Source organism: Rana temporaria, chromosome 1, assembly GCF_905171775.1.
Source record: "Rana temporaria chromosome 1, aRanTem1.1, whole genome shotgun sequence".
NCBI classification, from domain to species: Eukaryota; Metazoa; Chordata; class Amphibia; order Anura; family Ranidae; genus Rana; species Rana temporaria.
The window spans coordinates 5,932,955-5,960,940 of NC_053489.1; positions in this window are offsets into that span (position 1 = coordinate 5,932,955).

Below are 27,986 nucleotides of genomic sequence, written 5' to 3' on the forward strand. Positions count from 1 at the left end.
ACAGGGGGGCAGTTTGTACAGAGGGGAAGTGTGTACAGGGGGGCAGTGTGTACAGAGGGGAAGTGTGTACAGATGGGAAGTGTGTACAGGGGGGCAGTGTGTACAGGGGGGAAGTGTGTACAGAGGGGAAGTGTGTACAGGGGGGCAGTGTGTACAGAGGGGAAGTGTGTACAGGGGGGCAGTGTGTACAGAGGGGAAGTGTGTACAGAGGGGAAGTGTGTACAGGGGGCAGTGTGTACAGAGGGGAAGTGTGTACAGGGGGGCTGTGTGTACAGGGGGCAGTGTGTACAGAGGGGAAGTGTGTACAGGGCGGCAGTGTGTACAGGGGGGCAGTGTGTACAGGGGGAAGTGTGTACAGAGGGGAAGTGTGTACAGGGGGCAGTGTGTACAGGGCGGCAGTGTGTACAGGGGGCAGTGTGTACAGGGGGCAGTGTGTACAGGGCGGCAGTGTGTACAGGGGGGCAGTGTGTACAGGGGGAAGTGTGTACAGAGGGGAAGTGTGTACAGAGGGGAAGTGTGTACAGTGGGGCAGTGTGTACAGAGGGGAAGTGTGTACAGGGGGGCAGTGTGTACAGAGGGGAAGTGTGTACAGGGGGGCAGTGTGTACAGAGGGGAAGTGTGTACAGGGGGGGCAGTGTGTACAGAGGGGAAGTGTGTACAGGGGGGCAGTGTGTACAGGGGGGCAGTGTGTACAGGGGGCAGTGTGTACAGGGGGCAGTGTGTACAGAGGGGCAGTGTGTACAGAGGGGGCAGTGTGTACAGAGGGGAAGTGTGTACAGGGGGCAGTGTGTACAGAGGGGAAGTGTGTACAGGGGGGAAGTGTGTACAGGGAGCAGTGTGTACAGGGGGCAGTGTGTACATGGGGGCAGTGTGTACAGGGGGCAGTGTGTACGGGGGGCAGTGTCTACGGGGGGCAGTGTGTACAGGGGGGCAGTGTGTACAGGGGGGCAGTGTGTACAGGGGGCAGTGTGTACAGGGGGCAGTGTGTACAGAGGGGCCAGTGTGTTCAGAGGGGCAGTGTGTACAGGGGGCAGTGTGTACAGAGGGGCCAGTGTGTACAGGGGGCCAGTGTGTACAGGGGGGAATTGTGTACAGGGTGGCAGTGTGTTCAGGGGGCCAGTGTGTACAGGGGGGAAGTGTGTACAGGGGGCAGTGTGTACAGAGGGGAAGTGTGTACAGGGGGGCAGTGTGTACAGAGGGGAAGTGTGTACAGGGGGGCAGTTTGTACAGAGGGGAAGTGTGTACAGGGGGGCAGTGTGTACAGAGGGGAAGTGTGTACAGGGGGGCAGTGTGTACAGATGGGAAGTGTGTACAGGGGGGCAGTGTGTACAGGGGGGAAGTGTGTACAGAGGGGAAGTGTGTACAGGGGGGCAGTGTGTACAGAGGGGAAGTGTGTACAGGGGGGCAGTGTGTACAGAGGGGAAGTGTGTACAGAGGGGAAGTGTGTACAGGGGGGCAGTGTGTACAGAGGGGCAGTGTGTACAGGGGGGCAGTGTGTACAGGGGGGCAGTGTGTACAGGGCGGCAGTGTGTACAGGGGGCCAGTGTGTACAGGGGGAAGTGTGTACAGGGGGGCAGTGTGTACAGGGGGGCAGTGTGTACAGGGGGGCAGTGTGTACAGGGGGTGAATTTAATTTGGGATCATTCTCAGTTTATGTTTATTTGGTGTTTCTAATCATAATATTAAGCCACGCCCCAGTATTTAGTGTCATTTAACCACACCCACTTTTTGGAGCGCAGCATCTTCACAAAGTATCCCTCATTCTCGAGTTCAAAAGTTTTTGGCGGTATGGCGTTTCTTCCAGTTTGTTTTTGAAGAACAGAGAGAAGGGCAGACTTCCCAGCTCTATACAGTAATTATATCCACACAGAGACACTAACAGGCGGATCTTCATCAAATATTAATCACAAGAGTGACTGGCGTAAAAGGTGGCGGCGGCGGCAATGTATAAACAGAATTTAAAAAAATATATTTGCCATTGAATTTCTCGCTATTTTTTTTATATATATGATAAATGACACCAGCAAAGAGTCCTGATTATTGAATGCTGGGAATAAAGGATGGAGACATGTAGCTAGATTCAGATAGACGGGCATATCTTTGAGGCGGCGTAGCGTATCGCATATACGCTACGCCGCCGTAAGTCAGAGAGGCAAGTGCTGTATTCACAAAGCACTTGCCTCCTAAGTTACGGCGGCGTAGCGTAAATGGGCCGGCCTAAGCGTGCCTAATTCAAATGTGGAACAGGGGGGCGTGTCTTATGTTAATGACTGGTGACCCGACCTGATTGACGTTTTTAACGAACGTCGCATGCGCTGTCCGTGGACATATCCCAGTGTGCATTGCTCCAAAGTACGCCGCAAGGACGTATTGGTTTCGTCGTGAACGTAAATGACGTCCAGCCCCATTCACGGACGACTTACGCAAACAACGTAAAATCTTAAAATTTCGACGCGGGAACGACGGCCATACTTAACATTGGCTAGGCCAGCTATTTGTTCGACTAACTTTACGCCGGAAAAAGCCTTACGTAAACGATATAAAAAAAATGCGCCGGGCGCACGTACGTTTCTGAATTGGCGTATCTAGTCATTTGCATATTCTACGCCAAATTCAACGGAAGCGCCACCTAGCGGCCAGCGTAAATATGCACCCTAAGATACGACGGCGTAGGAGACTTACGCCGCTCGTATCTTAGCCTAATTTAAGCGTATCTGGTTTCCAGAATACGCTAAAATTTACGACGGCGTAGATTCAGAGTTTGTAGCTATAACAGCTTCACCTTTTCTGGGAAGGGTAAGCCGCCTGTGATGCCTGCGGAGGAGAGCAGGGGAAGCCGCCTGTGATGCCTGCGGAGGAGAGCAGGGGAAGCCGCCTGTGATGCCTGCAGTGGAGAGCAGGGGAAGGGGAAGCCGCCTGTGATGCCTGCGGAGGAGAGAAGGGGAAGCCGCCTGTGATGCCTGCGGAGGAGAGCAGGGGAAGGGGAAGCCGCCTGTGATGCCTGTGGAGGAGAGCAGGGGAAGGGGAAGCCGCCTGTGATGCCTGCGGAGGAGAGCGGGGGAAGGGGAAGCCGCCTGTGATGCCTGCGGAGGAGAGCGGGGGAAGGGGAAGCCGCCTGTGATGCCTGCGGAGGAGAGAAGGGGAAGGCGCCTGTGATGCCTGCGAAAGGAGAGAAGGGGAAGGCGCCTGTGATGCCTGCGGAGGAGAGCAGGGGAAGGGGAAGCCACCTGTGATGCCTGCGGAGGAGAGCAGGGGAAGGGGAAGCCACCTGTGATGCCTGCAGAAGAGAGCAGGGGAAGGGGAAGCCGCCTGTGATGCCTGCGGAGGAGAGCAGGGGAAGGGGAAGCCGCCTGTGATGCCTGAGGAGGAGGAGCGGGGGAAGGGGAAGCCGCCTGTGATGCCTGTGGAGGAGAGCAGGGGAAGGGGAAGCCGCCTGTAATGCCTGCGGAAAAGAGCAGGGGAAGGGGAAGCCTGCGGAGGAGAGCGGGGGAAGGGGAAGCCGTCTGTGATGCCTGTGGAGGAGAGCAGGGGAAGGGGAAGCCGCCTGTGATGCCTGCGGAGGAGAGAAGGGGAAGGGGAAGCCGCCTGTGATGCCTGCGGAGGAGAGCAGGGGAAGGGGAAGCCGCCTGTGATGCCTGAGGATGCCTGTGGAGGAGAGCAGGGGAAGGGGAAGCCGCCTGTGATGCCTGAGGAGGAGAAACGGGGAAGGGGAAGCCGCCTGTAATGCCTGCGGAAGAGAGCAGGGGAAGGGGAAGCCGCCTGTGATGCCTGTGGAGGAGAGCAGGGGAAGGGGAAGCCGCCTGTGATACCTGCGGAGGAGAGAAGGGGAAGCCGCCTGTGATGCCTGCGGAGGAGAGCGGGGGAAGGGGAAGCCGCCTGTGATGCCTGTGGAGGAGAGCAGGGGAAGGGGAAGCCGCCTGTGATGCCTGTGGAGGAGAGCAGGGGAAGGGGAAGCCGCCTGTGATACCTGCGGAGGAGAGAAGGGGAAGCCGCCTGTGATGCCTGCGGAGGAGAGCAGGGGAAGGGGAAGCCGCCTGTGATGCCTGCAGGGGAGAAGGGGAAGGGGAAGCCACCTGTGATGCCTGCGGAGGAGAGAAAGGGAAGGGGAAGCCGCCTGTGATGCCTGCGGAGGAGAGCAGGGGAAGGGGAAGCTTGATGCCTGTGGAGGAGAGCAGGGGAAGGGGAAGCCGCCTGTAATGCCTGCGGAGGAGAGCAGGGGAAGGGGAAGCCGCCTGTGATGCCTGCAGGGGAGAAGGGGAAGGGGAAGCCACCTGTGATGCCTGCGGAGTAGAGAAAGGGAAGGGGAAGCCGCCTGTGATGCCTGCGGAGGAGAGAAGGGGAAGGGAAAGCCGCCTGTGATGCCTGCGGAGGAGAGCAGGGGAAGGGGAAGCCGCCTGTGATGCCTGCGGAGGAGAGCAGGGGAAGAGGAAGCCGCCTGTGATGCCTGCGGAGGAGAGCAGGGTAAGGGGAAGCCGCCTGTGATGCCTGTGGAGGAGAGCAGGGGAAGGGGAAGCCGCCTGTGATGCCTGCGGAGGAGAAGGGGAAGGGGAAGCCACCTGTGATGCCTGCGGAGGAGAGAAGGGTAAGCCGCTTGTGATGCCTGCGTAGGAGAGCAGGGTAAGGGGAAGCCGACTGTGATGCCTGCGGAGGAGAGCAGGGGAAGGGGAAGCCGCCTGTGATGCCTGCGTAGGAGAGCAGGGGAAGGGGAAGCCGCCTGTGATGCCTGAGGAGGAGAGACGGGGAAGGGGAAGCCGCCTGTGATGCCTGCGGAAGAGAGCAGGGGAAGGGGAAGCCTGCGGAGGAGAGCGGGGGAAGGGGAAGCCGTCTGTGATGCCTGTGGAGGAGAGCAGGGGAAGGGGAAGCCGCCTGTGATGCCTGAGGATGCCTGTGGAGGAGAGCAGGGGAAGGGGAAGCCGCCTGTGATGCCTGCGTAGGAGAGCAGGGGAAGGGGAAGCCGCCTGTGATGCCTGCGGAGGAGAGCAGGGGAAGGGGAAGCCGCCTGTGATGCCTGAGGAGGAGAGACGGGGAAGGGGAAGCCGCCTGTGATGCCTGCGGAAGAGAGCAGGGGAAGGGGAAGCCTGCGGAGGAGAGCGGGGGAAGGGGAAGCCGTCTGTGATGCCTGTGGAGGAGAGCAGGGGAAGGGGAAGCCGCCTGTGATGCCTGAGGATGCCTGTGGAGGAGAGCAGGGGAAGGGGAAGCCGCCTGTGATGCCTGCGGAAGAGAGCAGGGGAAGGGGAAGCCGCCTGTGATGCCTGCGGAAGAGAGCAGGGGAAGGGGAAGCCGCCTGTGATGCCTGTGGAAGAGAGCAGGGAAAGGGGAAGCCGCCTGTGATGCCTGCGGAGGAGAGCAGGGAAAGGGGAAGCCGCCTGTGATGCCTGCGGAGGAGAGCAGGGGAAGGGGAAGCCGCCTGTGATACCTGCGGAGGAGAGAAGGGGAAGCCGCCTGTGATGCCTGCGGAAGAGAGCAGGGGAAGGGGAAGCCGCCTGTGATGCCTGCGGAAGAGAGCAGGGGAAGGGGAAGCTTGATGCCTGTGGAGGAGAGCAGGGGAAGGGGAAGCCGCCTGTGATGCCTGCGGAGGAGAGCAGGGGAAGGGGAAGCCGCCTGTGATGCCTGCGGAGGAGAGCAGGGGAAGGCGCCTGTGATGCCTGCAGGGGAGAAGGGGAAGGGGAAGCCACCTGTGATGCCTGCGGAGGAGAGAAAGGGAAGGGGAAGCCGCCTGTGATGCCTGCGGAGGAGAGAAGGGGAAGGGAAAGCCGCCTGTGATGCCTGCGGAGGAGAGCAAGGGAAGGGGAAGTCGCCTGTGATGCCTGCGGAGGAGAGAAAGGGAAGGGGAAGCCGCCTGTGATGCCTGCGGAGGAGAGCAGGGGAAGGGGAAGCCGCCTGTGATGCCTGTGGAGGAGAGCAGGGGAAGGGGAAGCCGCCTGTGATGCCTGCGGAGGAGAGCAGGGGAAGGGGAAGCCGCCTGTGATGCCTGCGGAGGAGAGCAGGGGAAGGGGAAGCCGCCTTTGATGCCTGTGGAGGAGAGCAGGGGAAGGGGAAGCCGCCTGTGATGCCTGCGGAGGAGAGCGGGGGAAGGGGAAGCCGTCTGTGATGCCTGTGGAGGAGAGCAAGGGAAGGGGAAGCCGCCTGTGATGCCTGCGGAGGAGAAGGGGAAGGGGAAGCCGCCTGTGATGCCTGCGGAAGAGAGCAGGGAAAGGGGAAGCCGCCTGTGATGCCTGCGGAGGAGAGCAGGGGAAGGGGAAGCCGCCTGTGATACCTGCGGAGGAGAGAAGGGGAAGCCGCCTGTGATGCCTGCGGAAGAGAGCAGGGGAAGGGGAAGCTTGATGCCTGTGGAGGAGAGCAGGGGAAGGGGAAGCTGCCTGTGATACCTGCGGAGGAGAGCAGGGGAAGGGGAAGCCGCCTGTGATGCCTGCAGGGGAGAAGGGGAAGGGGAAGCCGCCTGTGATGCCTGCGGAGGAGAGCAGGGGAAGGGGAAGCCGCCTGTGATGCCTGCGGAGGAGAGCAAGGGAAGGGGAAGCCACCTGTGATGCCTGCGGAGGAGAGAAAGGGAAGGGGAAGCCGCCTGTGATGCCTGCGGAGGAGAGCAGGGGAAGGGGAAGCTTGATGCCTGTGGAGGAGAGCAGGGGAAGGGGAAGCTGCCTGTGATGCCTGCGGAGGAGAGCGGGGGAAGGGGAAGCCGTCTGTGATGCCTGTGGAGGAGAGCAGGGGAAGGGGAAGCCGCCTGTGATGCCTGCGGAGGAGAGCAGGGGAAGGGGAAGCCGCCTGTGATGCCTGCGGAGGAGAGCAGGGGAAGCCGCCTGTGATGCCTGCGGAGAAGAGCAGGGGAAGGGGAAGCCGCCTGTGATGCCTGCGGAGGAGAGCAGGGGAAGGGGAAGCCGCCTGAGAGGCCTGCGGAGGAGAAGGGGAAGCCGCCTGTGATGCCTGCGGAGAAGAGAAGGGGAAGGGGAAGCCGCCTGTGATGCCTGCGGAGGAGAGCAGGGGAAGCCGCCTGTGATGCCTGCGGAGGAGAAGGGGAAGGGGAAGCTGCCTGAGAGGCCTGCGGAGGAGAGCGGGGGAAGGGGAAGCCGCCTGTGATGCCTGCGGAGGAGAGCAGGGGAAGCCGCCTGTGATGCCTGCGGAGGAGAGCAGGGGAAGGGGAAGCCGCCTGTGATGCCTGTGGAGGAGAGCAGGGGAAGGGGAAGCCGCCTGTGATGCCTGCGGAGGAGAGCAGGGGAAGGGGAAGCCGCCTGTGATGCCTGCGGAGGAGAGCAGGGGAAGGGGAAGCCGCCTTTGATGCCTGTGGAGGAGAGCAGGGGAAGGGGAAGCCGCCTGTGATGCCTGCGGAGGAGAGCGGGGGAAGGGGAAGCCGTCTGTGATGCCTGTGGAGGAGAGCAGGGGAAGGGGAAGCCGCCTGTGATGCCTGCGGAGGAGAAGGGGAAGGGGAAGCCGCCTGTGATGCCTGCGGAAGAGAGCAGGGAAAGGGGAAGCCGCCTGTGATACCTGCGGAGGAGAGAAGGGGAAGCCGCCTGTGATGCCTGCGGAGGAGAGAAGGGGAAGCCGCCTGTGATGCCTGCGGAGGAGAGAAGGGGAAGGGGAAGCCGCCTGTGATGCCTGCGGAAGAGAGCAGGGAAAGGGGAAGCCGCCTGTGATACCTGCGGAGGAGAGAAGGGGAAGCCGCCTGTGATGCCTGCGGAGGAGAGCAGGGGAAGGGGAAGCCGCCTGTGATACCTGCGGAGGAGAGAAGGGGAAGCCGCCTGTGATGCCTGCGGAAGAGAGCAGGGGAAGGGGAAGCTTGATGCCTGTGGAGGAGAGCAGGGGAAGGGGAAGCTGCCTGTGATACCTGCGGAGGAGAGCAGGGGAAGGGGAAGCCGCCTGTGATGCCTGCAGGGGAGTAGGGGAAGGGGAAGCCGCCTGTGATGCCTGCGGAGGAGAGCAGGGGAAGGGGAAGCCGCCTGTGATGCCTGCGGAGGAGAGCAAGGGAAGGGGAAGCCACCTGTGATGCCTGCGGAGGAGAGAAAGGGAAGGGGAAGCCGCCTGTGATGCCTGCGGAGGAGAGCAGGGGAAGGGGAAGCTTGATGCCTGTGGAGGAGAGCAGGGGAAGGGGAAGCTGCCTGTGATGCCTGCGGAGGAGAGCGGGGGAAGGGGAAGCCGCCTGTGATGCCTGTGGAGGAGAGCAGGGGAAGGGGAAGCCGCCTGTGATGCCTGCGGAGGAGAGCAGGGGAAGGGGAAGCCGCCTGTGATGCCTGCGGAGGAGAGCAGGGGAAGCCGCCTGTGATGCCTGCGGAGAAGAGCAGGGGAAGGGGAAGCCGCCTGTGATGCCTGCGGAGGAGAGCAGGGGAAGGGGAAGCCGCCTGAGAGGCCTGCGGAGGAGAAGGGGAAGCCGCCTGTGATGCCTGCGGAGAAGAGAAGGGGAAGGGGAAGCCGCCTGTGATGCCTGCGGAGAAGAGAAGGGGAAGGGGAAGCCGCCTGTGATGCCTGCGGAGGAGAGCAGGGGAAGCCGCCTGTGATGCCTGCGGAGGAGAAGGGGAAGGGGAAGCTGCCTGAGAGGCCTGCGGAGGAGAGCGGGGGAAGGGGAAGCCGCCTGTGATGCCTGCGGAGGAGAGCAGGGGAAGCCGCCTGTGATGCCTGCGGAGGAGAGCAGGGGAAGGGGAAGCCGCCTGTGATGCCTGTGGAGGAGAGCAGGGGAAGGGGAAGCCGCCTGTGATGCCTGCGGAGGAGAGCAGGGGAAGGGGAAGCCGCCTGTGATGCCTGCGGAGGAGAGCAGGGGAAGGGGAAGCCGCCTTTGATGCCTGTGGAGGAGAGCAGGGGAAGGGGAAGCCGCCTGTGATGCCTGCGGAGGAGAGCGGGGGAAGGGGAAGCCGTCTGTGATGCCTGTGGAGGAGAGCAGGGGAAGGGGAAGCCGCCTGTGATGCCTGCGGAGGAGAAGGGGAAGGGGAAGCCGTCTGTGATGCCTGTGATGCCTGCGGAAGAGAGCAGGGAAAGGGGAAGCCGCCTGTGATGCCTGCGGAGGAGAGCAGGGGAAGGGGAAGCCGCCTGTGATACCTGCGGAGGAGAGAAGGGGAAGCCGCCTGTGATGCCTGCGGAAGAGAGCAGGGGAAGGGGAAGCTTGATGCCTGTGGAGGAGAGCAGGGGAAGGGGAAGCTGCCTGTGATGCCTGCGGAGGAGAGCAGGGGAAGGGGAAGCCGCCTGTGATGCCTGCAGGGGAGAAGGGGAAGGGGAAGCCGCCTGTGATGCCTGCGGAGGAGAGCAGGGGAAGGGGAAGCCGCCTGTGATGCCTGCGGAGGAGAGCAAGGGAAGGGGAAGCCACCTGTGATGCCTGCGGAGGAGAGAAAGGGAAGGGGAAGCCGCCTGTGATGCCTGCGGAAGAGAGCAGGGGAAGGGGAAGCCGCATGTGATGCTTGCGGAGGAGAAGGGGAAGCCGCCTGTGATGCCTGCGGAGGAGAGCAGGGGAAGGGGAAGCCGCCTGTGATGCCTGCGGAGGAGAGCGGGGGAAGGGGAAGCCGCCTGTGATGCCTGTGGAGGAGAGCAGGGGAAGGGGAAGCCGCCTGTGATGCCTGCGGAGGAGAGAAGGGGAAGCTTGATGCCTGTGGAGGAGAGCGGGGGAAGGGGAAGCCGCCTGTGATGCCTGCGGAGGAGAGAAGGGGAAGGGGAAGCCGCCTGTGATGCCTGCGGAGGAGAGCAAGGGAAGGGGAAGCCACCTGTGATGCCTGCGGAGGAGAGAAAGGGAAGGGGAAGCCGCCTGTGATGCCTGCGGAGGAGAGCAGGGGAAGGGGAAGCTTGATGCCTGTGGAGGAGAGCAGGGGAAGGGGAAGCTGCCTGTGATGCCTGCGGAGGAGAGCGGGGGAAGGGGAAGCCGCCTGTGATGCCTGTGGAGGAGAGCAGGGGAAGGGGAAGCCGCCTGTGATGCCTGCGGAGGAGAGCAGGGGAAGGGGAAGCCGCCTGTGATGCCTGCGGAGGAGAGCAGGGGAAGCCGCCTGTGATGCCTGCGGAGAAGAGCAGGGGAAGGGGAAGCCGCCTGTGATGCCTGCGGAGGAGAGCAGGGGAAGGGGAAGCCGCCTGAGAGGCCTGCGGAGGAGAAGGGGAAGCCGCCTGTGATGCCTGCGGAGAAGAGAAGGGGAAGGGGAAGCCGCCTGTGATGCCTGCGGAGGAGAGCAGGGGAAGCCGCCTGTGATGCCTGCGGAGGAGAAGGGGAAGGGGAAGCTGCCTGAGAGGCCTGCGGAGGAGAGCGGGGGAAGGGGAAGCCGCCTGTGATGCCTGCGGAGGAGAGCAGGGGAAGCCGCCTGTGATGCCTGCGGAGGAGAGCAGGGGAAGGGGAAGCCGCCTGTGATGCCTGTGGAGGAGAGCAGGGGAAGGGGAAGCCGCCTGTGATGCCTGCGGAGGAGAGCGGGGGAAGGGGAAGCCGCCTGTGATGCCTGCGGAGGAGAGCAGGGGAAGCCGCCTGTGATGCCTGCGGAGGAGAAGGGGAAGGGGAAGCTGCCTGTGATGCCTGCGGAGGAGAGCAGGGGAAGCCGCCTGTGATGCCTGCGGAGGAGAAGGGGAAGGGGAAGCCGCCTGTGATGCCTGCGGAGGAGAGCGGGGGAAGGGGAAGCCGCCTGTGATGCCTGCGGAGGAGAGCAGGGGAAGCTGCCTGAGAGGCCTGCGGAGGAGAAGGGGAAGCTGGTAAAGACCAGAACAAACAATCACGGCTCCCTTGACTACAGATGTAGCCGAAAGCTAAGTTCGCCTAGCAAACTAAAAGAAAATCCTCAGACAAGATTTAAATATATTTAAAATAAATATACAGGAAACACAATAAGGAAGGGGGAGGGTAAATTGTCCTGAATTGTCCCCGACGTCCCGTAGGGACCAATCAGGACCAGACACAGCGCAGAGCAGATTCCGGAGGAGTCATCGGATGTGTCTGGAGTTTGCGGCCATCCTGGGTTTAGAAATGAGATTAAATGGAGTCCCAGGATGGTGATCGGCCCTTGGTGTGACACCGCAGAGACATCTGTTCCTCCATGACGATCATCTCCATCCAGAGATTTACAATCCACCGAAGAAGAGGAACCCGACATCCAGCTCAGTCTCCGTCACTCTCCATCGATGGATACATTGGCCCGGATTCAAGTAGATTTGCGCATTTTTTTTTTACGGAGGCGCAGGGCAACATTTTTGCCCTGCGCCCCTGCAAATTGACTGCGCTGCCCTTGATTCACGGAGCAGGAGCTCCGTAATTTGCGTGTGCGCGCCGGCAAAATGCCCGGCGTAAGCGCGCAATTTAAATGATCCCGTAGGGGGCGGGAATCATTTAAATTAGGCGCGTTCCCGCGCCGATCGTAGAGCGCGTGCTCCGTCGGGAAACTTTCCCGACGTGCATTGCGGCAAATGACGTCGCAAGGACGTCATTTGCTTCAAAGTGAACGTGAATGGCGTCCAGCGCCATTCACGAATCACTTACGCAAACTACGTAAATTTGAAATTTCGCGACGCGTGAACGACGGGTATACGTAACATTGGCTGCCCCGCGAAAACCACCGTACGGAAACAACGTAAACTGCGTACGCAGGGCTCGCGTAACGTTGTGAATCGGCGTTAGTATGCAATTTGCATACTATACGCTTAGCACAACGGGAACGCCACCTAGCGGCCATCGCAAGAATGCAGCCTAAGATATGCGGGCATAAGACGACGTGGTCGTTTTACTAACTCCTCCCCTTTACAAATGTTTCTATGGCAACGACTCAACCACAGAGATGTTCCCCTAAAAAAGTCTTCATTACCCCGGGATCCTTACATCATCTCTTAATAATAAACAAAATACAGGAAGAGAAGCAGAGTACTTTATTGGGACCTGGAGGGGGGGCCTCTGTTAGAAAGACCCCCAGACATACTAAGGACATGATACAGAAGGTGGTCAGAGACTGCGGACATGATACAGGAGATGGTCAGAGACTGCAGACATGATACAGGAGACGGTCAGAGACTGCAGACATGATACAGGAGACGGTCAGAGACTGCAGACATGATACAGGAGACTGCAGACATGATACAGGAGACGGTCAGAAACTGCAGACATGATACAGGAGACGGTCACAGATTGCAGACATGATACAGGAGACGGTCAAAGACTGCAGACATGATACAGGAGACAGTCAGAGACTGCAGACATGATACAGGAGACGGTCAGAGACTGCAGACATAGTACAGGAGACAGTCAGAGACTGCAGACATGATACAGGAGACAGTCAGAGACTGCAGACATGATACAGGAGACGGTCAAAGACTGCAGAAATGATACAGGAGACGGTCAGAGACTGCAGACATGATACAGGAGACGGTCAGAGACTGCAGACATGATACAGGAGATGGTCAGAGACAGCAGACATGATACAGGAGACGATCAGCGACGGCAGACATGATACAGGAGACGGTCAGAGACTGCAGACATGATACAGGAGACGGTCAGAGACGGCAGACATGATACAGGAGACGGTCAGAGACTGCAGACATGATACAGGAGACGGTCAGAGACTGCAGACATGATACAGGAGACGGTCAGCGACCGCAGACATGATACAGGAGACAGTCAGAGATGGCAGACATGATACAGGAGACGGTCAGAGACTGCAGACATGATACAGGAGACGGTCAGAGACTGCAGACATGATACAGGAGACGGTCAGAGACTGCAGACATGATACAGGAGACGGTCAGAGACAGCAGACATGATACAGGAGACGGTCAGAGACTGCAGACATGATACAGGAGACAGTCAGAGACTGCAGACATGATACAGGAGATGGTCAGAGACTGCAGACATGATACAGGAGATGATCAGAGACTGCAGACATAGTACAGGAGAAGGTCAGAGACTGCAGACATAGTACAGGAGATGGTCAGAGACTGCAGACATAGTACAGGAGACGGTCAGAGATTGCAGACATGGTACAGGAGATGGTCAGAGACTGCAGACATAGTACAGGAGATGGTCAGAGACTGCAGACATGATACAGGAGACGGTCACAGATTGCAGACATGATGCAGGAGATGGTCAGAGACTGCAGACATGATACAGGAGACAGTCAGAGACTGCAGACATGATACAGGAGATGGTCAGAGACTGCAGACATGATACAGGAGATGATCAGAGACTGCAGACATAGTACAGGAGATGGTCAGAGACTGCAGACATAGTACAGGAGACGGTCAGAGACTGCAGACATGATACAGGAGACGGTCACAGATTGCAGACATGATGCAGGAGATGATCAGAGACTGCAGACATAGTACAGGAGAAGGTCAGAGACTGCAGACATAGTACAGGAGATGGTCAGAGACCGCAGACATAGTACAGGAGACGGTCAGAGACTGCAGACATGATACAGGAGACGGTCAGAGACTGCAGACATGATACAGGAGACGGTCAGAGACTGCAGACATGATACAGGAGACGGTCAGAGACTGCAGACATGATACAGGAGACGATCAGCGACTGCAGACATGATACAGGAGACGGTCAGCGACTGCAGACATGATACAGGAGACGGTCAGAGACTGCAGACATGATACAGGAGATGGTCAGAGACTGCAGACATGATACAGGAGACGGTCAGAGACTGCAGACATGATACAGGAGACGGTCAGAGACTGCAGACATGATACAGGAGACGGTCAGAGACTGCAGAAATTATACAGGAGACAGTCAGAGACTGCAGACATGATACAGGAGACGGTCAGAAACTGCAGACATGATACAGGAGACAGTCAGAGACTGCAGACATGATACAGGAGACGGTCAGAGACTGCGGACATGATACAGGAGACGGTCAGAAACTGCAGACATGATACAGGAGACAGTCAGAGACTGCAGACATGATACAGGAGACGGTCAGAGACTGCGGACATGATACAGGAGACGGTCAGAAACTGCAGACATGATACAGGAGAAGGTCAGAAACTGCAGACATGATACAGGAGATGGTCAGAGACTGCAGACATGGTACAGGAGATGGTCAGAGACTGCAGACATGATACAGGAGACAGTCAGAGACTGCAGACATGATACAGGAGATGGTCAGAGACTGCAGACATGATACAGGAGACGGTCACAGATTGCAGACATAGTACAGGAGACGGTCAGAGACTGCAGAAATGATACAGGAGATGATCAGAGACTGCAGACATAGTACAGGAGATGGTCAGAGACTGCAGACATAGTACAGGAGATGGTCAGAGACTGCAGACATAATACAGGAGACGGTCAGAGACTGCAGAAATGATACAGGAGATGATCAGAGACTGCAGACATAGTACAGGAGATGGTCAGAGACTGCAGACATGATACAGGAGACGATCAGAGACTGCAGACATGATACAGGAGACGGTCAAAGACTGCAGACATAGTACAGGAGACAGTCAGAGACTGCAGACATGATACAGGAGATGGTCAGAGACTGCAGACATGATACAGGAGATGGTCAGAGACTGCAGACATGATACAGGAGACGGTCAGAGACTGCAGACATGATACAGGAGATGGTCAGAGACTGCAGAAATGATACAGGAGACGGTCAGAGACTGCAGACATGATACAGGAGACGGTCAGAGACTGCAGACATGATACAGGAGACGGTCAGAGACTGCAGACATGATACAGGAGACAGTCAGAGACTGCAGACATGATACAGGAGATGGTCAGAGACTGCAGACATGATACAGGAGATGGTCAGAGACAGCAGACATGATACAGGAGACGATCAGCGACGGCAGACATGATACAGGAGACGGTCAGAGACTGCAGACATGATACAGGAGACGGTCAGAGACGGCAGACATGATACAGGAGACGGTCAGAGACTGCAGACATGATACAGGACACGGTCAGAGACTGCAGACATGATACAGGAGACGGTCAAAGACTGCAGAAATGATACAGGAGACGGTCAGAGACTGCAGACATGATACAGGAGACGGTCAGAGACTGCAGACATGATACAGGAGACAGTCAGAGACTGCAGACATGATACAGGAGATGGTCAGAGACTGCAGACATGATACAGGAGATGGTCAGAGACAGCAGACATGATACAGGAGACGATCAGAGACTGCAGACATGATACAGGAGACGGTCAAAGACTGCAGAAATGATACAGGAGAGGGTCAGAGACTGCAGACATGATACAGGAGACGGTCAGAGACTGCAGACATGATACAGGAGACAGTCAGAGACTGCAGACATGATACAGGAGATGGTCAGAGACTGCAGACATGATACAGGAGATGGTCAGAGACAGCAGACATGATACAGGAGACGGTCAGAGACGGCAGACATGATACAGGAGACGGTCAGAGACTGCAGACATGATACAGGAGACGGTCAGAGACTGCAGACATGATACAGGAGACGGTCAGCGACCGCAGACATGATACAGGAGACAGTCAGAGACGGCAGACATGATACAGGAGACGGTCAGAGACTGCAGACATGATACAGGAGACGGTCAGAGACTGCAGACATGATACAGGAGACGGTCAGAGACTGCAGACATGATACAGGAGACGGTCAGAGACTGCAGACATGATACAGGAGACGGTCAGAGACTGCAGACATGGTACAGGAGACGGTCAGAAACTGCAGACATGATACAGGAGAGGGTCAAAGACTGCAGACATGATACAGGAGACGGTCAGAGACTGCAGACATGATACAGGAGACGGTCAGAGACTGCAGACATGATACAGGAGAGGGTCAAAGACTGCAGACATGATACAGGAGACGGTCACAGATTGCAGACATGATACAGGAGATGGTCAGAGACTGCAGACATGATACAGGAGACGGTCAGAGACTGCAGACATAGTACAGGAGACAGTCAGAGACTGCAGACATGATACAGGAGACAGTCAGAGACTGCAGACATGATACAGGAGATGGTCAGAGACTGCAGACATGGTACAGGAGACGGTCAGAAACTGCAGACATGATACAGGAGACGGTCAGAGACTGCAGACATGATACAGGAGACGGTCAGAGACTGCAGATATGATACAGGAGACGGTCAGCGACTGCAGACATGATACAGGAGACGGTCAGAGACTGCAGACATGATACAGGAGATGGTCAGAGACTGCAGACATGATACAGGAGACGGTCAGAGACTGCAGACATGATACAGGAGACGGTCAGAGACTGCAGACATGATACAGGAGATGGTCAGAGACTGCAGACATGATACAGGAGACGGTCAGAGACTGCAGACATGATACAGGAGACGGTCAGAGACTGCAGACATGATACAGGAGACGGTCAGAGACTGCAGACATGATACAGGAGACGGTCAGAGACTGCAGAAATTATACAGGAGACAGTCAGAGACTGCAGACATGATACAGGAGACGGTCAGAGACTGCAGACATGATACAGGAGACGGTCAGAGACTGCAGACATGATACAGGAGACGGTCAGAGACTGCAGACATGATACAGGAGACGGTCAGAGACTGCAGACATGATACAGGAGACGGTCAGAGACTGCAGACATGGTACAGGAGACGGTCAGAAACTGCAGACATGATACAGGAGAGGGTCAAAGACTGCAGACATGATACAGGAGACGGTCAGAGACTGCAGACATGATACAGGAGACGGTCAGAGACTGCAGACATGATACAGGAGACGGTCAGAAACTGCAGACATGATACAGGAGAGGGTCAAAGACTGCAGACATGATACAGGAGACGGTCACAGATTGCAGACATGATACAGGAGATGGTCAGAGACTGCAGACATGATACAGGAGACGGTCAGAGACTGCAGACATAGTACAGGAGACAGTCAGAGACTGCAGACATGATACAGGAGACAGTCAGAGACTGCAGACATGATACAGGAGATGGTCAGAGACTGCAGACATGGTACAGGAGACGGTCAGAAACTGCAGACATGATACAGGAGACGGTCAGAGACTGCAGACATGATACAGGAGACGGTCAGAGACTGCAGATATGATACAGGAGACGGTCAGCGACTGCAGACATTATACAGGAGACGGTCAGAGACTGCAGACATGATACAGGAGATGGTCAGAGACTGCAGACATGATACAGGAGACGGTCAGAGACTGCAGACATGATACAGGAGACGGTCAGAGACTGCAGACATGATACAGGAGATGGTCAGAGACTGCAGACATGATACAGGAGACGGTCAGAGACTGCAGACATGATACAGGAGACGGTCAGAGACTGCAGACATGATACAGGAGACGGTCAGAGACTGCAGACATGATACAGGAGACGGTCAGAGACTGCAGAAATTATACAGGAGACAGTCAGAGACTGCAGACATGATACAGGAGATGGTCAGAAACTGCAGACATGATACAGGAGACAGTCAGAGACTGCAGACATGATACAGGAGACGGTCAGAGACTGCAGACATGATACAGGAGACGGTCAGCGACTGCAGACATGATACAGGAGACGGTCAGAAACTGCAGACATGATACAGGAGACGGTCAGAAACTGCAGACATGATACAGGAGACGGTCAGAGACTGCAGACATGATACAGGAGATGGTCAGAGACTGCAGACATGATACAGGAGACGGTCAGAGACTGCAGACATGATACAGGAGACGGTCAGAAACTGCAGACATGATACAGGAGAAGGTCAGAAACTGCAGACATGATACAGGAGACGGTCATAGACTGCAGACATGATACAGGAGATGGTCAGAGACTGCAGACATGATACAGGAGACAGTCAGAGACTGCAGACAGGGCCATCTTAATAGCAAAGTAATGCTCTGGGGCCCCTACAATGATGACAATGCAGGTAAACAGACATCATTAAAGGTAGGCGGCAGACTGCCTCCCCTGTGTATCTATCACTCTCTGTGCCATCATGGGGCCCCCAATTATGGGGCAGCGTGGGCTCAAGGACCAGCTGCTTTGGGGAAAGTGCAGGGGCCCCCCATGCAGCTAGGGCCCCTGGGCAGTGCCCAGGTGTGCCCTCTCATTAAGACAGACCTGACTGCAGACATGATACAGGAGGCTGTCAGAGACTGCAGACATGATACAGGAGACGGTCAAAGACTGCAGACATGATACAGGAGACAGTCAGAGACTGCAGACATGATACAGGAGACAGTCAGAGACTGCAGACATGATACAGGAGACGGTCAGAGACTGCAGACATGATACAGGAGATGGTCAGAGACTGCAGACATGATACAGGAGACGGTCAGAGACTGCAGAAATGATACAGGAGACGATCACAGATTGCAGACATGATACAGGAGACAATCAGAGACTGCTGACATGATACAGGAAACAGTCAGAGACTGCAGACATGATACAGGAGACAGTCAGAGACTGCAAACATGATACAGGAGATGGTCAGAGACTGAAGACATGATACAGGAGACAGTCAGAGACTGCAGACATGACACATGAGATGGTTAGAGACTGCAGACATAGTACACAAACAAGGAGAGAAGGAGGGAGGGGAGAACTCTGCCACTTTGGCGCCCCCACCTCTGTAGGCGCCTGGGTGCAATGCACCCTGTGCACCCTGCCTAGGATCGGCCCTGTGTAAATGGCTCCCTATAGAAAACTGCCACTTTCTACATCAATGTTTTTCCTGAAAAGGTGAAAAAACAGGGGCCTAGATTCAGGTAGATTTGCGCCCTCTAACGGAGGCGCAGCGTACCGTTTTTACGCTACGCCTCCGTAAATTACGTGCGCTATGCTTCATTCACGAAGCAGTAGCTCCGTAAATTGCGTGTGCGCTCTTTAAAATTGCCCGGCGTAAGCGCGCGCAATTTAAATGATCCCGTAGGGGGCGGGAATCATTTAAATTAGGCGCGTTCCCGCGCCGATCGTAGAGCGCATGCTCCGTCGGGAAACTTTCCCGACGTGCATTGCGGCAAACGACGTCGCAAGGACGTCATTTGCTTCAAAGTGAACGTGAATGGCGTCCAGTGCCATTCACGAATCCCTTACGCAAACTACGTAAAATTTAAATTTCGCGACGCGGGAATGACGGGTATACGTAACATTGGCTGCCCCTGCTAATAGCAGGGGCAGCCTTACGCGAAAAAAGACGCCGTACGGAAACAACGTAAACTGCGTACGCAGGGCTCGCGCAACGTTGTGAATCGGCGTTAGTATGCAATTTGCATACTATACGCTGAGCACAACGGGAACGCCACGTAGCGGCCATCGCAAGAATGCAGCCTAAGATATGCGGGCATAAGAGCCTTATGCCGCGCATATCTTAGGCTGCAGTCGGCGTAACGAGGTTCCTGAATCAGGAGCACTCGTTACGCCGGGGTAAGTAAGCAATTGCGCCTGTGTAACTATGGTTACACAGGCGCAATTGCTTCTTGAATCCAGCCCAGGGTGTTTGTAGGTGGCGCTGCCACCTACAAACACCCTGTAGGTGGCAGCGCACCCTGCAATCATCCGGCGTCACGGGCTGCGCTGCAGTGTGGCCGGTCCCTGTGATGTGTCATTGGCTTCCCTTTTTCTTTCTCTTCTCATCTGACATTTGTCAGCCACACGACTCGCTCATTTCCACTTTCTGAAGATAAATAGAGTCGTGTGTGTGTGTCGGCAATTACAGGGAGAAGAAGCCTCTGGATTATTAACACATCACTCTCATCGCATCTTCCCGACCCGCATCCACAAAAGAGAAATGATAAATTAATACTCATTTGCCGCCGCGGAGCGAGGAATTGTGAGAGGCTGAAAAAAAATAAAAAAATATATAAAATCCCAAATTACCATATTGTGAAGTTATTTAGAAAATGTCGCAGATTCGGGGTAAACGAGGAATTAATGGCAATTTGTAATGATTACCGTGACAAATTTTTGTCAGTCTGGAATTCGCAGAGGCAATATTAATGCCGTGATACTCGGGGGAGAACTTCCTTCCTTTCATCTTCCAGATATAATTATAGAGACCTGCCGGCTCCGTCGTCCGCTCTCCCAACACAAGGCTTGTATTTATATACGGAAGGACAAAAACGTTTTTTTTTATAGTTTTGGAAAGTAGAGGCACGTGTTAGGATCAGGTCTGTTTTTTTCCTTTTTCCATTAGAGAAGATTTTCTCCGTTTCTAAAATATTTTTTATGAAGAATGAGTTCCCCCCGTAGTAGGGACTAAAAGGAACGGAAGAGAAAGAATATGAAAAAAATATATAGTACATTATTATTATTATTATTATTATTATTATTATTATTATTATTATTATTATTATTTTACTAACAAAATGTACTATATAATTTTTTCATATTCTTTCTTTCTCTTCTGTACTGTGCCCTTCTGCCTCCACACCTGTACTGTGCCCTTCTGCCTCCACCCCTGTACTGTGCCCTTCTGCCTCCACCCCTGTACTGTGCCCTTCTGCCTCCACACCTGTACTGTGCCCTTCTGCCTCCACACCTGTACTGTGCCCTTCTGCCTCCACCCCTGTACTGTGCTCTTCTGCCTGCACCCCTGTACTGTGCCCTTCTGCCTTCACCCCTGTAATATGCCCTTCTGCCTCCACCCCTGTACTGTGCCCTTCTGCCTTCACCCCTGTAATATGCCCTTCTGCCTCCACCCCTGTACTGTGCCCTTCTACCTCCACCCCTGTACTGTGCCCTTCTACCTCCACCCCTGTACTGTGCCCTTCTGACCCCCCCCCCCTATACTGTACCCTTCTACCTCCACCCCTGTACTGTGCCCTTCTGCCTCCACCCCTGTACTGTGCCCTTCTGCCTCCACCCCTGTACTGTGCCCTTCTGCCTCCACCCCTGTACTGTGCCCTTCTGCCTCCACCCCTGTACTGTGCCCTTCTGACCCCCCCCCCTATACTGTGCCTTTCTGCCTCCACCCCTGTACTGTGCCCTACTGCCTGCACCCCTGTACGGTGCCCTTCTTCCTCCACCCCTGTACTGTGCCCTACTGCCTCCACCCCTGTACTGTGCCCTACTGCCTGCACCCCTGTACTGTGCCTTTCTGCCTCCACCCCTGTACTGTGCCCTTCTGTCTCCACCCCTGTACTGTGCCCTTCTGCCTCCATCCCTGTAATGTTCCCTTCTTCCTCCACCCCTGTACTGTGCCCTTCTGCCTCCACCCCTGTATTGTGCCTTTCTGCCTCCACCCCTGTACTGTGCCTTTCTGCCTCCACCCCTGTACTGTGCCCTTCTGCCTCCACCCCTGTACTGTGCCCTTCTGCCCAGGAGCGGACTGACCATCAAGTCACTCGGGCACTGCCCGAGGGCCCCATGCCACTAGGGGGCCCCATCAGGGTTGCCAGGCTCAGTAAAACCAGGGACAGTATGTAAAAATCGATGTTTCTTTTACATCTGTCCCTGATATGTCCGAAACCGACATGCTTCTGATGTGAAAATCCTGAGATTTTAGCTGCCCCGCCTCTGCACTGCCTCCTGGCGTGGTGGTCATCTGTAAGCCCGGGGGCCCCATAATCTTCTATTGCCCGGGGGCCCCATGAGTTGTCAGCCTCCACCCCTGTACTGTGCCCTTCTGCCGGTTTCCTTCATTAAGACAGCTTCCTCCCTTGTGGACAGACAGCTTGGGATCCCCTTTCAGGATTGCAGGCCCCAGCCAGCATAACTGGGCCTACTCAACAGCGAAGCAACCCCGGGCCAACGTGGCCCCCGAAGTCGGGTTCACACACACGCACCTCGCGCCAGGAGGGCCACAAGGCGAAGGACCCCGATCAATGGCGTCTCCCCCTTAAGTACCCCTCCCCAGCACGCACAGCGTGGTCACCACTCCCACTGTACTGCTGCCGGGAAGGGACACCCAATACACCATGGTACATCTGCGTTTCAACATAAGCCCGAGATGGTACCGCCACCTATAGGCAACAAGGGAAAACTACCAGGTAGTACAACAGCCAGAACAGAGGCAAATTTGTATTAATCAAACAGGTCTGGGCCCAAATATTGGCCCAAACATCCCTTCAATTTGAAATAGCGCCCCCTAAATTTGGGGTTGGCGCTACATAGCTAAATGTTGTACCTTCATTAAATGTAACCATATTGCTACACTTGGAGAGGCTCCTCTCTTCTCTTTTATACTCAGTTGTGACATGACGCTACTTGTATATCAAGACATCGCTTTTATATCAAGTCAACATTTATTTAAAAATGTTGCTTGTCTTGCAAAACGCTCTCAAACCAAGTTACTCTCAAACCAAGGTTTTACTGTATGTTATTGTGTATAAATACAGAAATGTTTCCGTCCAACCAAATGGGATATTTTAGATACAAGTGGAATAACATGGGCTGGTTGTGTTTTCTCAATCTTTTCTATCAATTGGAAACCTCATTGTAGAGATTTCTCCGCCATAGTCCCTGGCACTTGGCACGCCATTTTGGAGCGTTCCTGCTCTGTTTTGGGGTGTTCCTGCTCTGTTTTGGAGCGTTCCTGCTCTGTTTTGGGGTGTTCCATTATAGAAGTGTGTTAACTACTTGCTTACTGGGCACATAAACCCCCTTCCTGCCCAGGTGAAATTTCAGCTTCCGGCACTGCGTCGCTTTAACTGACAATTGCGCGGTCGTGCGACGTGGCTCCAAAACAAAATTGGCGTCCTTTTTTTCCCACAAATAGAGCTTTCTTTTGGTGGTATTTGATCACCTCTGCAGGTTTTTTTTCTTTGCGCTATAAACAAAAAAAAGAGCGCCAATTTTGAAAAAAATACTAATATTTTTTACTTGTTGCTATAATAAATTTTTTAAATTTTTTTTTTTTCAGTCTGGGCCGATACGTATTCTACATACGTTTGGTAAAAAAAAAAAAAAAAAATCGCAATAAGTGACTGGTTCGCGCAAAACTTATAGTGCCTACAAAATAGGGGACAGAATTATTATTATTTTTTTACTAGCAATGGCGGCGATCTGCGATTTTTTTTTTTTTTTTATTGGGACTGCGACATTATGGCGGACACATCGGACACTTTTGACACATTTTTGGCACCATTCACATTTATACTACGATCAGTGCTATAAATATGCACTAATTACTGTATAAATGTGACTGGCATTCAGGGCCGCCATCACCTGTAAGGGGCCCGGAGGTCCCCAGGGGCCCGGATGGCAACCCCCTTTTTTTTTTTAGGGGTCCGGAGGTCCCCAGGGGCCTGGAGGCCCATAGGGCCCCATATGGAAACTCCCCTTTTTTTATTTATTTTTTATTAAAAATAAAAAAAAATTTTTATTTTTTTTTTTATTAAAGGGCCATTTTTTTGGAGGTCCCCAGGGGCCCGAAGGCCCATAGGGCCCCATATGGAAACTCCCCTTTTTTTTATTTATTTTTTATTAAAAAAAAAAAATTTAATATATTTTTATTTTATTTTTTATTAAAGGGACAATTTTTTTTTTTAGAGGTCCCCAGGGGCCCGGATGGAAACCCCTCTTTTTTTATTTATTTTTTTATAAAAAAAATATTTTTTTTCTAATATATTTTTATTTTATTTTTTATTAAACAGACAATTTTTTTTTTAGGGGTACGGGGGGCCCGAAGATCCCCAGGGCCCCGGATGACAATCCCCCCTTTTTTTATAAAAATAAATATTTTTTTATATTATTTTTTATATATATATATATATATATTTATTAAAGGGCTCAGAGGTCCCCAGGGCCCCATGTGGCAAACCCCCTTTTTTCATTTGTTATAAATGTTTATTTTTTTATTTTTGTTTATAAATATTTATTTTTTATTAAAGGGCCCAGAGGTCCCCAGGGCCCTGGATGGCAACCCCCCCCCCCCATTTTCTTTTATAAATGTTAATTTTTTATATATATATATATATATATATATATATATTTTTTTTTTATTATTATTATTAAAGGGCCCAGAGGTTTCTTTTTCTTCTTCTTATTATTATTATTAAAGGGCCCAGAGGTCCCGAATGGCAACCCCCCTTTTTTGTAATTTTTTTTTATAAAACAAAAAGTAATAATTTGTGTATATATATGTATATGTAGAAAAGTCTAAAATATCATCTTCTTGGGATTGACGTGTAAACGGTGTGTAAAGTGTAAACGGTGTGTAAAGTGTAAACGGTTGGAATAAAACGCCTCATACAGAACATCGTATGATCAGTGGCGGTTCGTCCATAGAGGGCGCTGGAGCGCCGCCCCCTCTGGCTCCGCACCGCCACTGACTAATAACAAAGATTCATTGCATTACGTGGGCCGGATTCAGATACATTGGTGTATCTTTCCGGGTGGCGTAACATATCTCAGATACGGTACGCCGCTGTAAATTAGGGCGCAAGTTCCGTATCCAGAAAGAACTTGCGCACTTAGTTACGGCAGCGTAACGTATGTGTGTCGGCGTAAGCCCGCCTAATTCAAATGTGGAAGATGTGGGCGTGTTTTATTTAAATTCACTGTGACCCCACGTTCGTGAAAAAATCCTGGCATGCGCCGTTCGTGAAAAAATCCCAGTGCGCATGCTCGAAATTACGCCGCAAGTCGTCATTGCTTTAGACGTGAACGTAACTTACGTACAGCCCTATTCGCGAACGACTTACGCAAACGACGTAAAATTTTCAAAACTCGACGCGGGAATGACGTCCATACTTAACATAGGATACGCCTCATATAGCAGGGGTAACTTTACGCCGAAAAAAGCCTAACGTAAAAGACGTAAAAAAATGCGCCGGGCGGACGTACGTTTCTGAATCGGCGTATCTACCTAATTAGCATATTCATCGCGTAAATATACGGAAGCGCCACCTAGCGGCCAGCGTAAATATGCAGCCTAAGATGCGACGGTGTAAGACACTTACGCCGGTCGGATCTTAGGGAAATCTATGCGTAACTGATTCTATGAATCAGGCACATAGTTACGACCCCGCACACTCAGGAGATACGCCGTCGTATCTCCTTTCTGAATCCAGGCCCATAAATGTATGTTATTGTTGCCGCTGCCGCTGGTCTATTCAGAGATGGCTGGACCTTGAGCGCCGGCCACCTGAATAACGGCAGCTGGTTGGCTGTACGGAAGTGCCTATCAGAGCCAGCGGCTCTGATTGGCTTTCCGAGTACAGCCCTCGGGTCCCCGGAAGCTTATCCAGGGAACGTACGGGGGTGCGTTCCTTGGATAAGACTGACAGGCGTCTCAGCCAATCAGGTTCATCGGTTCTGGCTATCGGTAACCTGATTGGCTGAAGCATCATCGTGGGCGGGAGAAGACATCGAGGGACGTGGATGGCTGACTGGCGGGTGGGGGAAGGGGAAGGGGCATTTTACAGGGCACAGCGGCGACGAAGGGCACAGTGACATCAATGGGCACAGTGGCGACAATGGGCACAGTGTGGACAATGGGCACAGTGGGGACAATTGGCACAGCGGCATGAATGGGCACAGTGGCGACAATTTTGCACAATGGCGACAATTTAAGGGCACAGTGACATCAATGGGCACAGTGGCGACAATTAAAGGGCACAGTGGTGACAATTGGCACAGTGGCTGTGTTTGATTGCATGGCACAGTGGCAGCGTTTGATGGCATGGCACAGTGGCTGCGTTTGATGGCATGGCACAGTGGTGCAAATTGATGGCACAGTGGCTGCGTTTGATGGCATGGCACAGTGGCTGTGTTTGATGGCATGGCACAGTGGTGCGAATTGATGGCACAGTGGCTGCGTTTGATGGCATGGCACAGTGGCTGCGTTTGATGGCATGGCACAGTGGTGACAATTGATGGCACAGTGGCTGCGTTTGATGGCATGGCACAGTGGTGACAATTGATGGCACAGTGGCTGCGTTTGATGGCATGGCACAGTGGTGACAATTGATGGCACAGTGAGGCTGCAATTTTTTCTTTTTCGTTTGCGCCCCCCAAAAAATATTGAGCACCAGCCGCCGCTGCGTAGGATACTGAACCTTGAAAGCCTCTGAAGGTTATTAAGGCCGTGTCATGGTCTCTTCATCTGCAGAGGGACTCATCTGTGCAAGCAGAGGGGCTGATTAAGGGTGGTTGAGTATCAGTGGTAGAATTATCCGTGTCACCATCTGGCTGAGGAAAGAATCTTCACTCCACCATATGCAGATCTCATTATCTGCGGAGGAGCTTCCAAAGCAATAATCGTACAGATGTTCCCTCTGCCAACAAGAGATTTCATCTTCTCCAGCTGGATCATTTATTGGACTGAGAAGAATCAGGGTTTAAAGACACACACCAGTCACAACCAAAATGGAAGCACCACAATACATATTGGAACCACAGGCTGGGGCGTTTTTCGGGCGTTATTCAAGCGTTTTTCAGGACCTTTGGCGTTAAAAAAAAAAAAGCCTGTAAAGCGCCTAAAAGAAGCCTCATCTGCAATCCCAATGTGAAAGACCGAGTGCTTTGAGAGCCCTTTCACACTGCCAGCGCCCGAAAAACGCTGGTAAAGCACCGCTATTGAGATGCATATAGGTAGATTCAGTAAGAGTTAGGCCGGCTTATCAGTAGATAAGCCGACCTAACTCAGAATCTACGCCGACTTATGTTTAAGCGTATGCTCAAACAGAGATACGCTTAAAGATATCTAAGATACGACGTCCTATCTTAGATTGGAATATTTCGGATGGCCGCTAGGTGGCGCTTCCATTGCGGTTGGCGTAGAATATGTAAATGAGGAGATACGCCGATTCACGAACGTACGCCCGGCCGACGCAGTACTTTTACGCCGTTTGCGTAAGAGATAGGCCGCGTAAAGTTAGAGCTAGGCCCTATTGAAATAGTAATGTCAAGTATGGCCGCCGTTCCCGCGTCGAAATTCTAATTTTTTACGTCGTTTGCGTAAGTCGTCCGTGAATTGGGATTTACGTCGTTTACGTCCACGTCGAAATTAATAGGCCCGTGCGGCGTACTTAGCAGAAAATCACACTGGGAAATGTAGGCGCCCGGCGCATGCGCAGTAAAGAAAAACGTCAAAAACGTGAGGTCAAGCCTCATTAACATAAAACACGCCCCCCTCAAACACATTTGAATTAGGCGCCCTTACGCCCGCCGACTCAGGCTACGCCGACGTAACTTAGCAGGCAAGTACATTGTGAATCATGTACTTGCCTCGCTAACTTACGGCGGCGTAGCCTAAATTCCTTAAGCTACGCCGCCGCAAAGTTACGCGAACGTACCGGAATCTAGCTAATAGAGAGCGTTTTATGAGCGTTTTTAATAGCGCTATTTTTAACGCTAAAACGCTGTAAAAACACTTCAGTGTGAAAGGGGTCTTACTCCCCCATGTCGGGTATGCAAGATCCTTCCCTTTGAGTGTCGGCAGCTGACAATTTTGCACAGCCGCTGGCTCTCAATTCCGGCTGATACTGACAACTGTGGCCTCCCAGAAATTATTGATGGCATGGCACAGTGGCTGCGTTTGATGGCATGGCACAGTGGCTGAGTTTGATGGCATGGCACAGTGACTGCATTTCTTCTCCCGCCTTGGTGACGCTTCAGCCAATCAGGTTACCGATAACCAGAATCGGGGAAGCTGATTCCCTGAGATGGTCAACAGTCTTATCCAAGGGACCTACCCCCCGTGCGTTCCGAGGATAAGACATCTGGGAGCTGAGGGCTGTACTCGGAAAGTCGCTGGCTCTGATAGGCACTTCCGCACAGCCAACCAGCTGCCGTTATTCAGGTGGCCGGCGCTCAATTTCCGGCCATCTGAATAGACCAGCGGCAGCTGGCAACAATAACATACATTCATCCAATGCAATGCATGAATGTATGTTATTAGACTCAGTGGCGGTGCGGAGCCAGAGGGGGCGGCGCTCCAGCGCCCTCTATGGACGAACCGCCACTGATTATTATCATTATTATTTTTTCTATTGATGTGTAGCCATCACCCCCGAAGGAGCCGCTGGTTGAATTTGGGATCGGCCTATTAAGTTACCCTGGCGTTTGTCTAGGGGTGTAGTGGTGAGAACAGAGTTAGTGAGCGAATGTCCAGACAGTGAATAAAGGTTTTTCCAACACTTTATTTTCCAGGCCAAACACGGCCAACATCAA